We start from the raw sequence: 20,645 nt of genomic DNA, 5'->3' as shown, positions 1-20,645 counted from the left end.
CAATTCTTCATTTGAGACTTGCTTCTCACTTGATGTTGTAGGTGAAGGAAATGTGCCCTAGAGGCAATAATAAAGTTGTTATTTATATTTACTTGTATCATGATAAATTTTTATTGTTCATGCTAGACTTGTATTAACCGGAAACTTGATAAATGTGTGAATACATAGACGAAACAAAGTGTCCCTAGTATGCCTCTACTTGACTAGCTCGTTAATCAAAGATGGTTAAGTTTCCCGACCACAGACATGTATTGTCATTTGATGAACAGGATCACACCATTAGGAGAATGATGTGATGGACAAGACCCATCCATTAGCTTGGCATAATGATCGTTAAGTTTTATTGCTATTGCTTTCTTCATGACTTATACATATTCCTTTGACTATGAGATTATGCAACTCTCGAATACTGGAGGAACACCTTGTGTGCTATCAAATGTCAAAACATAACTGGGTGATTATAAAGATGTTCTACAGGTGTTTCCGAAGGTGTTTGTTGGGTTGGCATAGATCGAGATTTTTTTTTCACTCCAAGTATCGGAGAGGTATCTCTGGGCCCTCTCGGTAATGCACATCATGATAAGCCTTGAAGCAATGTGACTAATGAGTTAGTTACGGGATGATGCATTATGGAACGAGTAAAGAGACTTGAAAGAAACAAGATTGAACAAGGTATGAGGATACCTACGGTCGAATCTCGGGCAAGTAACGTATCGATGACAAAGGGAATAACGTATGTTGTCATTACGGTTTGACCGAGAAAGATCTTCATAGAATATGTAGGAACCAATATGAGCATCCAGGTTCCGTTGTTGGTTATTGATCAGAGATGTGTCTCAGTCATGTTTACATAGTTCTCGAACCCATAGGGTCTGCACGCTTAACATTTGATGATAGTATTCGGACACCGGAATGGTTTCGGAGTGTTTCGGATATTTATCGGAGTACCGAGAGGCTACCGGAACCCCCGGGGGAAAGTAATGGGCCAACATGGGCCATAGGGGAGAGAGAGGGCAGCCCACAAGGGGTGGCGCCCCCCATGGGCAGTCCGAATTGGACAAGGGGAGGGGGCGCGGCCCCCCTTTCCTTCTCCCTCTCCCTTTCCTTCCCCATTTCCTCCTCCGAAAGAAGGAAGGGGGGCGGACTAGGACTAGGAGTCCTAGTGGGTCCCCCCCCCACTTGGCACGCCCCAAGGGCAGGCCTCCTCCCCTCTCCTCCTTTATATATGGGGGTAGGGGGCACCCCAAAGTACATCAATTATTCTCTTAGCTGTGTACGGTGTCCCCCTCCACAGTTTACTCCTCCGGTCATATTATCGTAGTGCTTAGGCGAAGCCCTACGTGGATCACATCACCATCACCGTCGCCATGCAGTCATGCTGACGAAACTCTCCCTCGACACTTTGCTGGATCAAGCATTCGAGGGACGTCATCGAGCTGAACGTGTGCAGAACTTGGAGGTGCTGTACGTTCGGTGCTTGATCGGTTGGATCGCAAAGACGTTCGACTACATCAACTATGTTAAGCTAACGCTTCCGCTTTCGGTCTACGAGGGTACGTGGACACATTCTCCCCCTCTCATTGCTATGCATCTCCTAGATAGATCTTGCATGATCGTAGGTAAATTTTTGAAATTGCATGCTACGTTCCCCAAAAGTGGCATCCGAGCCAGGTCTATGCGTAGATGATATGCACGAGCAGAACACAAAGAGTTGTGGGCAATCATAGTCATACTGCTTACCACCAACGTCTTATTTTGATTCGGAGGTATTGTTGGATGAAGCGGCCTAGACCAAACTTACATGACCATGTTCATGAGACCGGTTCCACTGACAGACATGCAACTAGTTTTGCATAAAGGTGGTTGGCGGGTGTCTGTTTCTCCAACTTTAGTTGAATCGAATTTGACTACAGCCGGTCCTTGTTGAAGGTTAAAACAACAAACTTGACAAAACATTGTTGTGGTTTTGATGCGTAGGTAAGAACGGTTCTTACTAGAAGCCCGTAGCAACCACATAAAGCATGCAACAACAAAGTAGAGGATGTCTAACTTGTTTTTGCAGGGCTTGTTGTGATGTGATATGGTCAAGACATGATGTGATATACGTTGTTGTATGAGATGATCATGTTTTGTAAAAGTTATCAGCAACTGGCAGGAGCCTTATAGTTGTCGCTTTATTGTATGAAATGGAATCGCCATGTAATTGCTTTACTTTATCACTATGCTTAGCGATAGTTGTAGAAGCAATAGTTGGCAAGACGACAACGACGCTACAATGGAGATCAAGGTGTCAAGCCGGTGACGATGGAGACCATGATGGTTCTTTAGAGATGGAGATCAAAGGCTCAAGGTGATGATGGCCATGTCATGTCACATATTTTTGATTGCAAGTGATGTTTATCTTTTATGCATCTTATTTTGCTTAGTACGGCGGTAGAATTATAAGATGATCCCTCACTAAAATTTCAAGGTATAAGTGTTCTCGCTGAGTATGCACCATTGCGACAGTTCATTGTGCCGAGACACCACGTGATGATCGGGTGTGATAAGCTCTACGTTCACATACAACGGGTGCAATACAATTTTGCACATGCGGAATACTCGGGTTAAACTTGACGAGCCTAGCATGTACAGAGATGGCCTCGGAACACTGAGACCAAAAGGTCGAACGTGAATCATATAGTAGATATGATCAACATAGAGATGTTCACCATTGAAAACTACTCCATCTCACGTGATGATCGGACATGGTTTAGTTGATATGGATCACGTGATCATTTAGATGACTCGAGGGATGTCTATCTAAGTGCGAGTTCTTAAGTAATATGATTAATTGAATTTAAATTTATCATGAACTTAGTCCTGATAGTTTTTGCATATCTATGTTGTACATCAATGGCCCGTGCTACCGTTCCCTTGAATTTTAATTCGTTCCTAGAGAAAGCTAAGTTGAAAGATGATGGTAGCAACTACACGGACTGGGTCCATAACTTGAGGATTATCCTCATCGCTACACAGAAGAATTGCATCCTTGATGCACCGCTAGGTGCAAGGCCTACTGCAGGAGCAACTGCTGACGTTATGAATGTCTGGCAAGCTAAATCTGACGACTACTCGATAGTTTAGTGTGCCATGTTTTACGGCTTAGAATCGGGACTTCAAAGACATTTTGAATGTCATGGAGCATATGAGATGTTCCACGATTTGAAGTTAATATTTCAAGCAAATGCCCGAGTTGAGAGATATGAAGTCTCCAACAAGTTCTATAGCTGCAAGATGGAGGAGAAAAGTTCTGTCAGTGAACACATACTCAGAATGTCTGGGTACCATAACCACTTGACTCAGCTGGGAGTTAATCTTCCGGATGATAGTGTCATTGACAGAGTTCTTCAATCACTGCCACCAAGCTATAAAGGCTTCGTGATGAACTATAATAGGCAAATGAAAGAAGTGGAACTTCAAGAAGAATAGCAAGCAAGTTGCTGCTCCTGGGAAGAAGCCCAAGTCTAGACCTAAGCCTGAAACTAAGTGCTTCTACTGCAAAGGGACTGGTTACTGAAAGCAGAACTGCCCCAAGTATTTGGCTGATAAGAAGGATGGCAAAGTGAAAGGTATATTTGATATACATGTTATTGATGTGTACCTTACTAATTCTCGTAGTAGCGCCTAGGTATTTGATACTAGTTCTGTTGCTCATATTTGCAACTCGAAACAGGGGCTACAGATTAAACGAAGATTGGCTAAGGATGAGGCGACGATGTGCGTTGGAAATGGTTCCAACATTGATGTGATAGCCGTCGGCACGCTACCTCTACATCTACCTTCGGGATTAGTTTTAGACATGAATAATTGTTATTTGGTGCCAGCATTGAGCATGAACATTATATCTGGATCTTGTTTGATGCAAGACGGTTATTCATTTAAATCAGAGAATGATGGTTCTTCTATTTATATGAGTAATATCTTTTATGGTCATGTGCCCCTGATGATTGGTCTATTTTTGTTGAATCTCGATCATAGTGATACACATATTCTTAATATTGATGCCAAAAGATGCAAAGTTAATAATGATAGTGCAACTTATTTGTGGCATTACCGTTTAGGTCATATTGGTGTAAAGTGCCTGAAGAAACTCCATGCAGATGGGCTTTTGGAATCACTTGATTATGAATCACTTGATGCTTGTGAACCATGCCTCATGGGCAAGATGACTAAGACTCCGTTCTTCGGAAAAATGGAGCGAGCCACTGACTTATTGGAAATAATACATACTGATGTATGCGGTCCAATGAGTGTTGAGGCTCGCGGCGGGTATCATTATTTTCTGACCTTCACAAATGATTTGAGCAGATATGGGTATATCTAGTTAATGAAACATAAGTCTCAAACATTTGAAAAGTTCAAAGAATTTCAGAGTGAAGTGGAAAATCATCATAACAAGAAAATAAAGTTTCTACGATCTGATCACAGAGGAGAATATTTGAGTTACGAGTTTGGTCTTCATTTAAAATAATGTGGAATAGTTTCGCAACTCACGCCACCTGGAACACCACAGTGTAATGGTGTGTTCGAATGTTGTAATCATACTTTATTAGATATGGTGCGATCTATGATGTCTCTTACCGATTTACCACTATCGTTTTGGGGTCATGCATTAGAGACAACTGCATTCACGTTAAATAGGGCACCATCTAAATCTGTTGAGACGACACTGTATAAACCGTGGTTTGGGAAGAAACCTAAGCTGTCATTTCTTAAAGTTTGGGGTTGCGATGCTTATGTGAAAAACCTTCAGCCTGATAAGCTCGAACCCAAATCGGAGAAGTGCGTCTTCATAGTATACCCAAAAGAAACTGTTGGGTACACCTTCTATCACATGTCCGAAGGCAAGATATTTGTTGCTAAGAATGGATCCTTTCTAGAGAAGGAGTTTCTCTCAAAAGAAGTGAGTGGGAGGAAAGTTGAACTTGATGAGGTAATTGTACCTTCTCTCGAATTGGAAAGTAGTACATCATAGAAAACTGTTCCCGCGATGCCTACATCAAGTAGTGACGAAGCTAATGAAGATGATCATGAAACTTCAGATCAAGTTACTACCGAACCTCGTGGGACTAGAGTACGTTACACACGAGAGTGGTACGGTAATCCTATTATGGAAGTCATGTTACTAGACCATGATGAACGTACGAAATGATGAGTCCGGATTCCGCGAAATGGCTTGAAGCCATGGAATCTGAGATGGGATCCATGTATGAGAAGAAAGTGTGGACTTTGGTTGACTTGCCCGATGATTGTCAAGACATAGATAATAAATGGATCTTCAAGAAGAAGACTAACGTTGACGGTAATGTTACTGTCTATAAAGCTCGACTTATTGCAAAAGGTTTTTGACACGTTCAAGGAGTTGACTACGATGAGACCTTCTCACCCATAGCGATGCTTAAGTCTGTCCAAATCATGTTAGCATTTGCCGCATTTTATGATTATGAAATTTGGCAAATGGACGTCAAAACTGCTTTCCTTAATGGATTTCTTAAAGAAGAGTTGTATATGATGCAACCAGAAGGTTTTGTCGATCCTAAAGGTGCTAACAAAGTGTGCAAGCTCCAGCGATCCATTTATGGACTGGTGCAAGCATCTCGGAGTTAGAATATACGCTTTGATAGTGTGATAAAAGCATATGGTTTTATACAGAATTTCGGAGAAGCTTGTATTTACAAGAAAGTGAGTGGAAGCTCGGTAACATTTCTAATATTATATGTGGATGACATATTGTTGATTGGAAATGATATAGAATTTCTGGATAACATAAAAGGATACACGAATAAGAATTTTTCAATGAAAGACCTTGGTGAAGCTGCTTATATATTGGGCATCAAGATCTATAGAGATAGATCAAGACGCTTAATTGGACTTTCACAAAGCACATACCTTGATAAATTTTTGAAGAAGTTCAAAATGGATCAGTCAAAGAAAGGGTTCTTGCCTGCGTTACAAGGTGTGAAGTTGAGTCACACTCAATGCCCGACCATTGCAGAAGATAGAGAGAAAATGGAAGTCATTCCCTATGCCTCAGCCATATGTTCTATCATGTATGAAATGTTGTGTACCAGACCTGATGTGTGCCTTGTTATAAGTTTAGCAGGGAGGTACCAAAGTAATCCAGGAGTGGATCACCAGACATCGGTCAAGAACATCCTGAAATACCTGAAAAGGACTAAGTATATGTTTCTCATTTATGGAGGAGACAAAGAGCTCATCGTAAATGGTTACGTTGATGCTAGCTTTGACACTGATCCGGATGACTCCAAGTCGCAAACCGAATACGTATTTATATTGAATGGTGGAGCTGTCAGTTGGTGCAGTTCCTAGTAAAGCATCATGGCGGGATCTACGTGTGAAGCGGAGTACATAGCTGCTTCGGAAGCAGCAAATGAAGGAGTCTGGATGAAGGAGTTCATATCCGATCTAGGTGTAATACCTAGTGCATCGGGTCCAATGAAAATCTTTTGTGACAATACTGGAGCAATTGCCTTCGCGAAGGAATCCAGATTTCACAAGAGAACCAAACACATCAAGAGACGCTTCAACTCCATCCGCGATCAAGTCAAAGAGGGAGACATAGAGATTTGCAAAATACGTACGGATCAGAATGTTGCAGACTCGTTGACTAAGCCTCTTCCACAAGCAAAACATGATCAGGACCAAGACTCCATGGGTGTTAGAATTATTACAATGTAATCTAGATTATTGACTCTAGTGCAAGTGGGAGACTAAAGGAAATATGCCCTAGATGCAATAATAAAGTTGTTATTTATATTTCCTTATATCATGATAAATGTTTATAATTCATGCTAAAATTGTATTAACCGGGAACTTGATATATGTGTGAATACATAGACGAAACAAAGTGTCCCTAGTATGCCTCTACTTGACTAGCTCGCTAATAAAAGATGGTTAAGTTTCCTGACCATAGACATGTGTTGTCATTTGAGGAATGGGATCACATCATTAGGAGAATGATGTGATGGACAAGACCCATCCATTAGCTTAGCATAACGATCGTTAAGTTTTATTGCTATTGCTTTCTTCATGACTTATACATATTCCTTTGACTATGAGATTATGCAACTCCCGAATACCAGAGGAACACCTTGTGTGCTATCAAACATCACAACGTAACTGGGTGATTATAAGATGCTCTACAGGTGTATCCGAAGGTGTTTGTTGGGTTGGCATAGATCAAGATTAGGATTTGTCACTCCGAGTATTGGAGAGGTATCTCTGGGCCCTCTCAGTAATGCACATTGATGTCAGCTAGGACTACGTCGGTATTTCCCCAAAGAGGAAGGGATGATGTAGCTCAATGATGGTAGGTATTTCCCTCAGTGAAGAAACCAAGGTTATCGAACCAGTAGGAGAACCAACAAACACAACATAAACAACCCCTGCACACAAAAAACAACCACTCGCAACCCGACGTGTTAAAGGGGTTGTCAATCCCTTTCGGGTAACGGCGCCAGAAATTCGTGCGTGGACGGGATAAAGTTGTGATAGATTGAATAAATAGATGGCAAATAGAATAAAGTGCAACAAAGTATTTTTGTATTTTTGGATTAATAGATATGAAAATAAATGGCAAATAAAAGTAGATCGTGAAGGAAAATATATGAGAAAGAGACCCGGGGCCGTAGGTTTCACTTAGTGCCTTCTCTCGAGAAAAATATCAAACGGTGGGTAAACAAATTACTGTTGGGAAATTAATAGAACTTTAAATAATCATGACGATATCCTGGCAATGATCATTACATAGGCATCACATCCAAGATTAGTAGACCGACTCCTGCCTGCATCTACTACTATTACTCCACACATCGACCGCTATCCAGCATGCATCTAGTGTGTTAAGTTCATGGAGAAACGGAGTAATGCAATAAGAACAATGACATGATGTAGACAAGATCTATCTATGTAGAGATAGACCCCATCGTTTTATCCTTAATAGCAACGATACATACGTGTCGGTTCCCCTTCTGTCACTGGGATCAAGCACCGTAAGATCGAACCCACTACAAACCACCTCTTCCCATTGCAAGATAAATAGATCAAGTTGGCCAAACAAAACCAAAATATCGGAGAAGAAATACGAGGCTATAAGAGATCATGCATAAAAGAGATCAAAGAAACTCAAATACTTTCATGTATATAAAAAGATAGATCTGATCATAAACTCAAAGTTCATCCGATCCCAACAAACACACCGCAAAAAGAGTTACATCATATGGATCTCCAAGAGACCATTGTATTGAGAATTCAGCGAGAGAGAGGAAGCCATCTAGATACTAACTACGGGCCCGAAGGTCTACAAAGAACTACTCACGCATCATCGGAGAGGCACCAATGTAGGTGATGAACCCCATCCGAGATGGTGTCTAGATTGGATCTGGTGGTTCTGGACTCTGCAGTGGCTAGATCAATATTTCGTCGACTCCCCTAGGGTTTTGGGAATATTGTGGTATTTATAGAGCAAAGAGGCGGTCCGGGGGGCACCCGAGGTGGGCACAACCCACCAGGGCACGCATGGGCCTCCTGGCGCGCCCTGGTGGGTTGTGCTCTCCTCTGAGCACCCGCCAGGTGCAACCAGGGCCCATTAGGTGTCTTCTGGTCCATAAAAAAATCTCCCAGGTGCTTCTTCGGCCCATTGGTTGTCTTTCGATCCAAAAAATTCACAAAAAGTTTCGCTGCGTTTGGACTCCGTTTGGTATTGATTATGTGCGATGTAAAAAACATGGAAAAAATAGCAACTGGCACTTGGCACTATGTCAATAGGTTAGTACCAAAAATGATATAAAATGACTATAAAATAATTATAAAACATCAAAGATTGATAATATAACAGCATGGAACAATCAAAAATTATAGATATGTTGGAGACGTATCAGCATCCCGAAGCTTAACTCCTACTGGTCCTCGAGTAGGTAAGTGATAAAAACAGAATTTTTGATGTGGAATGCTGCCTAACATGTCATATAATATTTTTTTCTTTATAGCATGTACATTTGGACTTTTATATTGTTCAAATCAATAGTCTAGTTTTGACATGATAATTCAAATACTCAAGCATATCAACAAGCAACCATGTCTTTCAAAATATCAACGCTAAAATAAGTTATCCCTAGCCCATCATGCTCAACCATTGATCCATTCATGAAACACACTCGCATATTAACTACACCCAATACTCAAGTATGATCATATTGTCTCCTAGTTGGTGCTTTTATAAGAGAAGATGGAGACTCAAATTCAAAAAAAAAATTCATAAAGTAAAAGAAAGGCCCTTCACAAAGGGAAGTACGGATTTGTAGAGGTGCCAGAGCTCAAAGAGAAAAATTAGAGATAAAAACATTTTGGGAGGTGTATCTAGCCCACCAACGAAAATGGCTTAGAGTTCCCAACACTTTCCATGCTAGATATATCAGGCGGTTCCCAAACAGAAAATAAAGTTTATTCCTTTTTCAACCATACTTTCACTTTCCATGGCTAGCCGTATCCACGGTTGCCCTCCATACCAACACTTCCCAAGGGATTTATTATTTGACAACATAAAGTAAATTCATTTTTCATTTCGGGACTGGGCATCCCTAATACCCATGCCTTACTCTCATTCAATGACAAGTGAATAAACACTCATCATGAGAATAACACATCTAGCATGGAAAATATTAGCCACCCTCACCGCTCCGCGAGCGAAACGAACACACAAAAGAGAAGTTTATTTTGAAAATTAGAGATGGCACATACAAATTTTCTTAGAACGGCAAAAGAATACCGCATATATGTAGATATAGTGGAGTCATGTGGCAAAACTGGTTTAAAGTTTTTTGGATGCACAAGTATAGGTCATACTTAGTGCAAAATGAAAGCTAGCAAAAGATTGAGAAGAGACCAACCAAGAAACACATAATCTCATAAGCAAGCATTAAGCATAATTAACACCAAATAATGCACCACAAGTGGGATATAATTTCATTGCATAATTATTGACTTTCGTGCATGCATAGGGAATCACAAACCTTAACATGAATATTCTTACTAAAGCATGATTACTCATCAACATAACTCACATATCACATCATCATATCTCAAAACTATTACTAAGAATCAAGTTTATTTTGTCTAATGATCTTCATGAAAGTTTTTATTACATCCTTCTTGGATATCTATCACTTTGGCACTAATTTTCATATGTTGCTTTTGATAATCTCAAACAAATATAAGTGAAGATCATGAACATAATTTTTCTTTCTCTCAAAATAATTTAAGTGAAGCAAGAGAGAATTTATTGAAAATTTTATTGACTCTCAAATAAATCTAAGTGAAGCAAGAGAGCATTTCTTCAAAAAATACTAAAGCACACCATGCTAAAAAATATATAAGTGAAGCACTAGAGCAAGTCCATAGCTCATAAAAAATTTAAGTGAAGCATAGAGAGTCCTGACATAATTTTGGCTCTCTCAAATAGGTGTGTACAGGAAGGAATCAAGACTGAAAACACAAAATAAAACAAGCAAAGACTCGTATCATACAAGACGCTCCAAGCAAAACACATAGTATGTGACGAATGAAAATATAGCTTCGAGTAAAATACTAATGGTTGTTAGAAGAAAGAGGGGATGCCACTCGGGGGCATCCCCAAGATTAGTTGCTTGCTCTATTTTGGATAATAGCGGGGGATGCCGGGGCATCCCCAAGCTTAGGCTCTTCCTACTCCTTATTCCTTCATCCATCGTAAGATAACCCAAAACTTGAAAACTTTAATCACACAAAACTCAACAAAACCTTCGTGAGATCCGTTAGTATAAGAAAAATAAATCACTACTATAAGTGTTGTATCAAACCAATTCATATTTTGTTCTTGCATTATATATACTGTATTCCAACTTTTCTATGGCGAAAACTCATCAAAGAAAACCATAGAGCCATCAAAACAAGCACACAACGCAAAGAAAACAGAATCTGTTAAAACAGAACAGTCTGTAGCAATCTGACTATTTCGAATACTTATGTAACTCCAAAAATTCTGGAAAATTAGGATAGCCTGAGAAGTTTGTATACTGATCTACTGCAAAAGAAATGTGTATTTTATCGCTCTCTGGTTAAAAATGAGAATTATTTTCGTGAGCGCAAAAGTTTCTATTTTTCAGCAAGATCAAACAACTATCACCTAAGAAGATCCTAAAGGCTTTACTTGGCACAAACACTAATTAAAACAGAAAAAACACAATCATCACAGCAGCATAATTGTGCTAACACTCAAAAAAGGAAGCAAAAAGCAAAAATAAATTTTATTCATTGGGATGCCTCCCAACAAGCGCTATAGTTTTACGCCCTTAGCTAGGCAAAAAACAAGGATCTAAGTTTTGTCTTCCTTAGTTTTGGGAACTTTTGTAAGGGTTTTCTCAAACCCAGGAGCCTCTTTAAGCTTCCCCAAATTCTCCGGAAAAGAAACCATTTTAGATCCAAAATATCCAATCTCTTGTTACAAAGAGTAATCAAGGTATTCATGCGATTGATACTACCATTAAGATGTTTGAGGGGTTCATTATATTTCTGTATTTCAACCATATGATTATGTAAATCACCAAGTTTGTCGAACATTTGAACTCCCTCAGGGGTGAAAGAAAACCCCTTATTTTGAGGTGGAACTCCCAAAATTCCTTCTAAAATTTCATAGGCGACATTGGCATCAAGCTCAATAAAATTCCCTTTGGCGGCAAAATCTAGGAGTTGTTTATGATGCAAAGCCAATCCTATGTAAAAATTACGAAGCAAGATCTTAATGCCCCCCTTTAAATTGCAAATACGATAAGATTCCATAAGCCTATACCAAGCATCTTTCAAATTTTCTCGTTGTCTTTGCTTGAAGTAAAGAACTTCAAAACCTGGTGACGAAGGAGGAGTAGGCACACTAGCCATTATGACTAGGAAGTGAAAACACGGATAGATCTGGTGAGAAAACGGCAAACCGAAAAGAGGGGCGAATAAAAACGGCAAATTTTGTGAAGTGGGGGAGAGGAAAATGAGAGGAAAATGTCAAATAATGTAAATTGCGAGGAGATTGGATTTATGATTAGGAACCTAGTATATGTTGAAGATCCTCCCCGGCAATGGCGCCAGAAACTCCTTTTGATGTTGGATAGGACTACGTTGGTATTCCCCCAAAGAGGAAGGGATGATGCAACACAACGACGGTAGGTATTTCCCTCAGTGAAGAAACCGAGGTTATCGAACCAGTAGGAGAACCAAGCAACACAACATAAACAACCCCTGCACACAAATAACAACCACTCGCAACCCGACGTGCTAAAGGGGTTGTCAATCCCTTTCGTGTAACTGCGCCAGAAATTGGTGCGCGGACGGGATAAAGTTGTAATAGATTGAATAAATAGATCACAAATAGAATAAAGTGCAACAAAGTATTTTTGGATTTTTGGATTAATAGATCTAAAAATAAATGGCAAATAAAAGTAGATCGCAAAGGCAAATATATGAGAAAGAGACCCGGGGGCCGTAGGTTTCACTAGTGGCTTCTCTCAAGAAAAATAGCAAACGGTGGGTAAACAAATTACTGTTGGGCAATTGATAGAACCTCAAATAATCATGATGATATCCATGAAATGATCATTATATGGGCATCACGTCCAAGATTAGTAGACCAACCCCTGCTTGCGTCTACTACTATTACCGCACACATCAACCGCTATCCAACATGCATCTAGTGTATTAAGTTCATGGGGAAACGGAGTTATGCAATAAGAATGATGACATGATGTAGAAAGGATCTATCTATGTAGAGATAGACCCCATCGTTTTAGCCTTAGTGGAAATGATACATATGTGTCGGTTCCCCTTCTGTCACTGGGATCAAGCACCGTAAGATTGAACCCACTACAAAGCACCTATTCCCATTGCAAGATAAATAGATCAAGTTGGGCAAACAAAACCCAAATATCATAGAAGAAATACGAGGCTATAAGAGATCATGCATAAAAGAGATCAAAGAAACACAAATAACTTTCATGGATATAAAAAGATAGATCTGATCATAAACTCAAAGTTCATCCCATCCCAACAAACACACCGCAAAAAGAGTTACATCATATGGATCTCCAAGAGACCAGTGTATTGAAAATTCAGCGAGAGAGAGGAAGCCATATAGCTACTAACTACGGACCCGAAGGTCTACAAAGAACTACTCATGCATCATCGGAGAGGCACCAATGGAGGTGGTGAACCCCATCCGAGATGGTCTCTAGATTGGATCTGGTGGTTCTGGACTCTGCAGCGGCTGGATCAATATTTCGTCGACTCCCCTAGGGTTGGGAATATTTGGGTATTTATAGAGCAAAGAGGCAGTTTGGGGGGCACTCGAGGTGGGCACAACCCACCAAGGCGCGCCCGAGCATCCTAGCGCACCCTGGTGGGTTGTTTTCTCCTTGGAGCACCCCCAGGTGCAGCCAGGACCCATTAGGTGTCTTCTGGTCTATAAAAAATCTCCGCAAAGTTTCGTGGCATTTGGACTCCATTTGGTATTGATTTTCTACGATGTAAAAACATGGAAAAACAGCAACTGGCACTTGGCACTATGTCAATAGGTAAGTACCAAAAATGATATAAAATGACTATAAAATGATTATAAAACATCCAAGATTGATAATATAACAGAATGGAACGATAAAAAATTATAGATACCTTGGAGACATATGACACATCATGATAAGCCTTGCAAACAATGTGACTAATAAGTTAGTTACGGGATGACGCATTACGGAACGAGTAAAGATACTTGCTGGAAATGAGATTGAACTAGGTATGAGGATACCGACGATCGAATCTCGGGCAACTAACATACCGATGACAAAGGGAATAACGTATGTTGTCATTACGGTTTGACCGATAAAGATCTTCATAGAATACGTAGGAACCAATATAAGCATCCAGGTTCTGCTATTGGTTATCGATCGGAGATGTGTCTCGGTAGGGTCCGCATGCTTAACGTCGATGATGATTTGTATTATATGCGTTTTGGTGACCGAAGATTGTTTGGAGTCCCGGATGAGATCACGGACATGAAGAGGAGTCTCTAAATGGTCGAGAGGTAAAGATTGATATATTGGACGATAGTATTCCAACACCGGAATGGTTTCGGAGTGTTTCAGATATTTATCGGAGTACCGAGGGGTTACCGGAACCCCCGGGGAAAGTAATGGGCCAACATGGGCCATAGGGGAGAGAGAGGGCAGCCCACAAGGGGTGCCCCCCCATGGGCAGTCTGAATTGGACAAGGGGAGGGGGCGCGGCCCCCCTTTCTTTCTCCCTCTCCCTCTCCTTCCCCCTTTCCCCCTCCGAAAGAAGGAAGGGGGGCCGACAAGGACTAGGAGTCCTGATGGGTTTCCCCCCACTTGGCACGCCCCTAGGCCCGGCCTCCTCCCCTCTCATCCTTTATATACGGGGGCAGGGGCACCCCAAAGTACATCAGTTATTCTCTTAGCCGTGTGCGGTGCCCCCCTCCACAGTTTACTCCTCCGATCATATTGTCGTAGTGCTTAGGCGAAGTCCTACGCGGAGATCACACCACCATCACCGTCACCATGCCACCGTGCTGACGAAACTCTCCCTCGACACTTTGCTGGATCAAGAGTTCGAGGGACGTCATCGAGCTGAACGTGTGTACAACTCGGAGGTGCCGTACGTTCGGTGCTTGATCGGTTGGATCGCGAAGATGTTCGACTACATGAACAGCGTTAAGCTAATGCTTCTGCTTTCGGTCTACGAGGGTACATGGACACACTCTCCCCCTCTCGTTGCTATGCATTTCATAGATAGATCTTGCATAATCGTAGGATTTTTTTTGAAATTGCATGCTATATTCCCCAATAGTAGGGGCATCACTTGAGGCTTTGTAAGCACCACCTGACTTATTGTGAAGCTCTTCCTTATCCTTGAGTGATGATACGTGTCCATTGTATCTACTTTTTCAAACACTTTTGACCTTGTTTTGGACTCTAACTTGCATGATTTGAATGGAACTAACCCGGATTGACACTGTTTTCAGCAGAATTGCCATGGTGTTTTGTGCAGAAATAAAAGTTCTCGGAATGACCTGAAACTTCACGGAGAATATTTATGGAATTTATAAACAATACTTGCGAAAGAATCAACACCAGGGGCCCACACCCTGTCCACGAGGGTGGGGACGCGCCCCCTGTCTCGTGGGCCCCCTGAGGCTCCACCGACATCAACTCCAACTCTATATATTCACGTTTGGGGAGAAAAAAATCAGGGAGAAGGATTCACTGCGTTTTACGATACGGAGCCGCCGCCAAGCCCTAATCTCTCTCGGGAGGGCTGATCTGGAGTCCATTTGGAGCTCCGGAGAGGGGAATCCGTCGCCATCGTCATCATCAACCTTCCTTCATCACCAATTTCATGATGCTCACCGTCGTGTGTGAGTAATTCCATCATAGGTTTGCTAGACGGTGATGGGTTTGATGAGATTTATCATGGAATCGAGTTAGTTTTGTTAGGCTTTGATCCCTAGTATCCATTATGTTCTAAGATTGATGTTGCTATGACTTTGCTATGCTTAATGCTTGTCACTAGGGCCCAAGTGCCACGATTTCAGATCTGAACCTATTATGTTTTCATGAATACATGTGAGTTCTTGATCCTATCTTGTAAGTCAATAGTCACCTACTATGTGTTATGATCCGGTAACCCCGAAGTGACAATAATCGGGACCACTCCCGGTGATGACTATAGTTTGAGGAGTTCATGTATTCACTAAGTGCTAATGCTTTGTTCCGGTACTCTATTAAAAGGAGGCCTTAATATCCCTTAGTTTCCAATAGGACCCCGCTGCCATGGGAGGGTAGGACAAAATATGTCATGCACGTTCTTTTCCATAAGCACGTATGACTATATTCGGAATACATGCCTACATTACATTGATGAATTGGAGCTAGTCCTGTGTCACCCTACGTTATAACTATTGCATGAGGAATCGCATCCGACATAATTATCCATGACCGATCCATTGCCTGCGAGCTTTTCACATATTGATCTTTGCTTAGTTACTTTTCTGTTGCCACTGTTACAATCACTACAAAACCAATATTGTTACTTTTGCCACCGTTACCGTTACTTCCATATTACTTTGCTACTAAATACTTTGCTGTAGATATTAAGTCTTTCAGGTGCGGTTGAATTGACAACTCAACTATTAATACTTGAGAATATTCTTTGGCTCCCCTTGTGTCGAATCAATAAATTTGGGTTGAATACTCTACCCTCGAAAACTGTTGTGATCCCCTATACTTGTGGGTTATCAAGACTATTTTCTGGCGCTGTTGCAGGGGAGCAGAGCTCTATTCTTTGAGTCACTTGGGATTTATATCTGTTGATCACTATGAGGAACATGAAAGATGAAAGAACCAAGATTTATCCCTCAACTATGATGGGAGGTAACGAACTGCCATCTAGCTCCGCACTTGATTCGCCTTCTGTTATGATTAAACTTGCGACACCTACTACTGCTATTTATTCTGATATGTCGCATGTTATTATTGTTGCCACTTCTGCTATGCATGATGCTTATGATGAAACTACTTCTATGCTTGATAATATTGTGCCATTAGGTGAATTTCTTGATGAACAACTTGCTAGGGTTAAAGAGAATGAAGTTATTGAAACTGATAATATTGATGAAAGTGATGATGAAGATTCTCCCCCTAGATATGAATTGCCTGTTGTCCCTGAGGGTTATGCTATGGATGAAGAAACTGCTAGAGATCTTTTAGCTTGCAATGATAGATATGATCTTAAGAAACTGTTAGCTAAGCTGGAAGAAAAATCTTTGAATGCTAGAATGAAATATGACCCTGCTTTTGCTACTTCACCTATCTGTATTTACGATAAGGATTATGATTTCTCTGTCGATCCTGAGTTAATTACTTTGGTTGAGTCTGATCCTTTTTATGGCTATGAATCCGAAACTGTTGTGGCACATCTTACTAAATTAAATGATATAGACACCCTGTTCACTAGTCAGGAAAACATTCGTTACTACTATATCCTTAAGCTATTTCCGTTCTCATTAAAGGGTGATGCTAAAACATGGTTTAATTCTCTTGCTCCTGGTTGTGTGCGTAGTCCCTGGGATATGATTTATTACTTCTCTGCTAAATGTTTCCCCGCTCATAAGAAACAAGCTGCCTTAAGAGAAATATATAACTTTGTGCAAATTGAAGAAGAGAGTCTCCCACAAGCTTGGGGGAGGCTTCTCTGATTACTTAATGCTTTGCCTGATCATCCTCTCAAGAAAAATGAAATACTTGATATCTTTTATAATGGACTATGCTTCCAGAGACCACCTTGATAGTTGTGCTGGTTGTGTTTTCAGGAAAGAACCATTGATCAAGCTGAATTGCTATAGAATAATATGTTGAGTAATGAAAATTATTGGACACTTCCTGAACCAACTCCTAAGCCAACTCCGAAGAAAATGGGTGAGGGATTCCTGGATTAGGGGGTCTCCGGACAGCCGGACTATATCCTTTGGCCGGACTATTGGACTATGAAGGTACAAGATTGAAGACTTCGTCACGTGTCCGGATGGGACTTTCTTTGGCGTGGAAGGCAAGCTTGGAAATACAGATATGTAGATCTCCTCCCATGTAACCAACTCTGTGTAACCCTAGCCCCCTCCGGTGTCTATATTAACCGGAGGGTTTAGTGCGTAGGACAACAACAATCATACCATAGGCTAGCTTCTAGGGTTTAGCCTCTACGATCTCGTGGTAGATCAACTCTTGTAATACTCATATCATCAAGATCAATCAAGCAGGACATAGGGTATTACCTCCATCGAGAGGGCCTGAACCTGGGTAAACATCGTGTCCCCTGCCTCCTGTTACCATCCGCCTTAGACGCACAGTTCGGGACCCCCTACCCGAGATCCGCCGGTTTTGACACCGATATTGGTGCTTTCATTGAGAGTTCCACTATGCCGTCACCATAAGGCTTGATGGCTCCTTCGATCATCGGTAACGATGCGGTCCAGGGTGAGGTTTTCCTCCCTGACAGATCTTCGTATTCGGCGGCCTCGCACTGCAGGCCAACTCGCTTGGCCATCTGGAGTAGATCGAGAGCTACGCCCCTGGCCATCAGGTCAGGTTCGGAAACTTAAACTACACTGCCGACATCCCCGGAGACTTGATCTTCGAAGGACTCAAGCCCATGTCAGGTGCGCCGCACGATCACGACGAGCATGATTTAGCTCTGCCGTCGGACAGTGTTCGGGAGATCACACCTGCAACTACTCCGGCCTTCAATCCGGATCAAATTGCGCCATCCGAGGATGGGCAGATAGACCCCGCCATGGAGGCCGGATACTGACTTCACCCCTTACGAGAGCCGTGCTGCCGAACATCTGGATTCGTCTCCGGCCACGGACTCCGAGCCGCCTGCGTCCGTGCCTATCGAATTCGATTGGGCGCCGATCATGGAGTTCACCTCCGGGGATATCTTTCAGCACTCACCTTTCGGCGACGTGCTAAATTCTTTAAGGTCTCTCTCCTTGTCAGGAGAACCTTGGCCGAACTATGTCTGGCTAGAATGGGATGCGGACGATGAAGAAATTCGCTCCCCACCCACCACCCACTTAGTAGCCACTGTCGACGATTTAACTGACATGCTCGACTTCGACCCCGAAGACATCGATAGTATGGACGACGATGTAGGAGACCAACAGGAACCACCGCCCACAGGGCGATGGACCACCACCTCATCATATGATATATACATTGTGGACACCCCCAAAGAAGGCAATGGCGATGAGATAGCGGAGGATGACCCCTCCAAGAAGCAACCCAAGCACCGACGTCAGCGGCGCCGCTCTAAGTCCCGCCACAGCAAAAGTAGTGATACCGGCACAAGAGACAATAACACTCCAGATAGTGTCAAAGACGACAACAATCCCCTCCAGCGTGATTTAGAGCGGGAGGGTGAACAAGCTAGCCCTCCAGAGCGGGAAGCAGCTGGAGAATCGAAGGAGGACAATTACATGCCTCTCTCCGAAGACGAGGTGAGCCTCGGCGACGAAGAATTTATCGTGCCTGAGGATCCCTACGAGCAGGAGTGCTTCAAGCACCGGCTTATGGCCACAGCAAATAGCTTGAAGAAAAATCAACAACATCTTCAAGCTGATCAAGATCTGCTAGCAGACAGATGGACCGAAGTCCTTGCGGCCGAGGAATACGAACTCGAGCGCCCCTCCAAGAGTTACCCAATGTAACACCCTCGATGCGGCTATATCTCCTACGTGTCGAAGCACGACTTAGAGGCATAACCGCATTCAAAGCAATGTCGCAAGTGAGGTAATCTTCACACAACCCATGTAATACATAAGGGAAAAAGATACATAGTTGGCTTACAATCGCCACTTCACACAATTACATGAATAAAGCATTACATCAACCAAGTACAATCAGGGCCCGACTACGGAGCCAAAATAAAAGAAGAACCCCAAATGCGACAAGGTCCCCGATCGACCCCAAGTGGGCTCCACTACTGATCAACTAGAACAAAACAATACAAAGGACAAGATCTTCATCGAGCTCCTCCTGAGCTTGGTTGCATCATCTGCACGTACTCATCGGCACCTGCAAGCTGGTTTTGGAAGTATCTGTGAGCCACAGGGACTCAGCAATCTCGCACCCTCGCGATCAAGACTATTTAAGCTTATGGGTAAGGTAAAAGTATGAGGTGGAGCTGCAGCAAGCGACTAGCATATATGGTGGCTAACATACGCAAATGAGAGCGAGAAGAGAAGGCAAAGCACGGTCGATGAAACTATGATCAAGAAGTGATCCTAAACAACCTACGTCAAACATAACTCCAACACCGTGTTCACTTCCCGGACTCCGCCGGAAAGAGACCATCACGGTTACACACGCGGTTGATTCATTTTAATTAAGTTAAGGTTCAAGTTATCAACAACCGGACATTAACAAATTCCCATCTTCCCATAACTGCGGGCACGGTTTTCGAAAGTACAAATCCCTGCAGGGGTGTACCAACTTAGCCCATCACAAGCTCTCACGGTCAACGAAGGAATAGACCTCCTCCCGAGACATTCCGATTAGACTCGGTATCCCGGTACAACAAGACATTTCGACAGGGTAAAACTAAACCAGCAACATTGCCCGAATGTGCCGACAAATCCCGATAGGAGCTGCACATATCTCTTTCTCAGGGCACACTCAGATTGTCCTAGGTACGGGTAGGCCAGCCCAGAGTTGCCCCTGGTGGTCACCGGCAGCTGACAGGTTGGACCAACACTCAGAGGACCACTGGCCCCGGAGGGGGGGGGGGTAAAATAATGATGACCGTTGAGTTCGCGAAACCCAAGGGAAAAAAGGCTAGGTGGCGAATGGTAAAACCAATGTTGGGCATTGCTAGAAGAGCTTTACTTAAGGCGAACTGTCAAGGGGTTCCCATTATAGCCCAATTGCGTAAGGAACGCAAAATCCGGGAACATAACACCGATATGACGGAAACTAGGGCGGCAAGAGTGGAACAAAACA

This window comes from Triticum dicoccoides, chromosome 7A (assembly GCF_002162155.2).
Source record: "Triticum dicoccoides isolate Atlit2015 ecotype Zavitan chromosome 7A, WEW_v2.0, whole genome shotgun sequence".
Classification (NCBI taxonomy): domain Eukaryota; kingdom Viridiplantae; phylum Streptophyta; class Magnoliopsida; order Poales; family Poaceae; genus Triticum; species Triticum dicoccoides.
The sequence above is the reverse complement of the archived record's forward strand: the minus strand, read 5'-3'. Positions refer to the sequence as shown.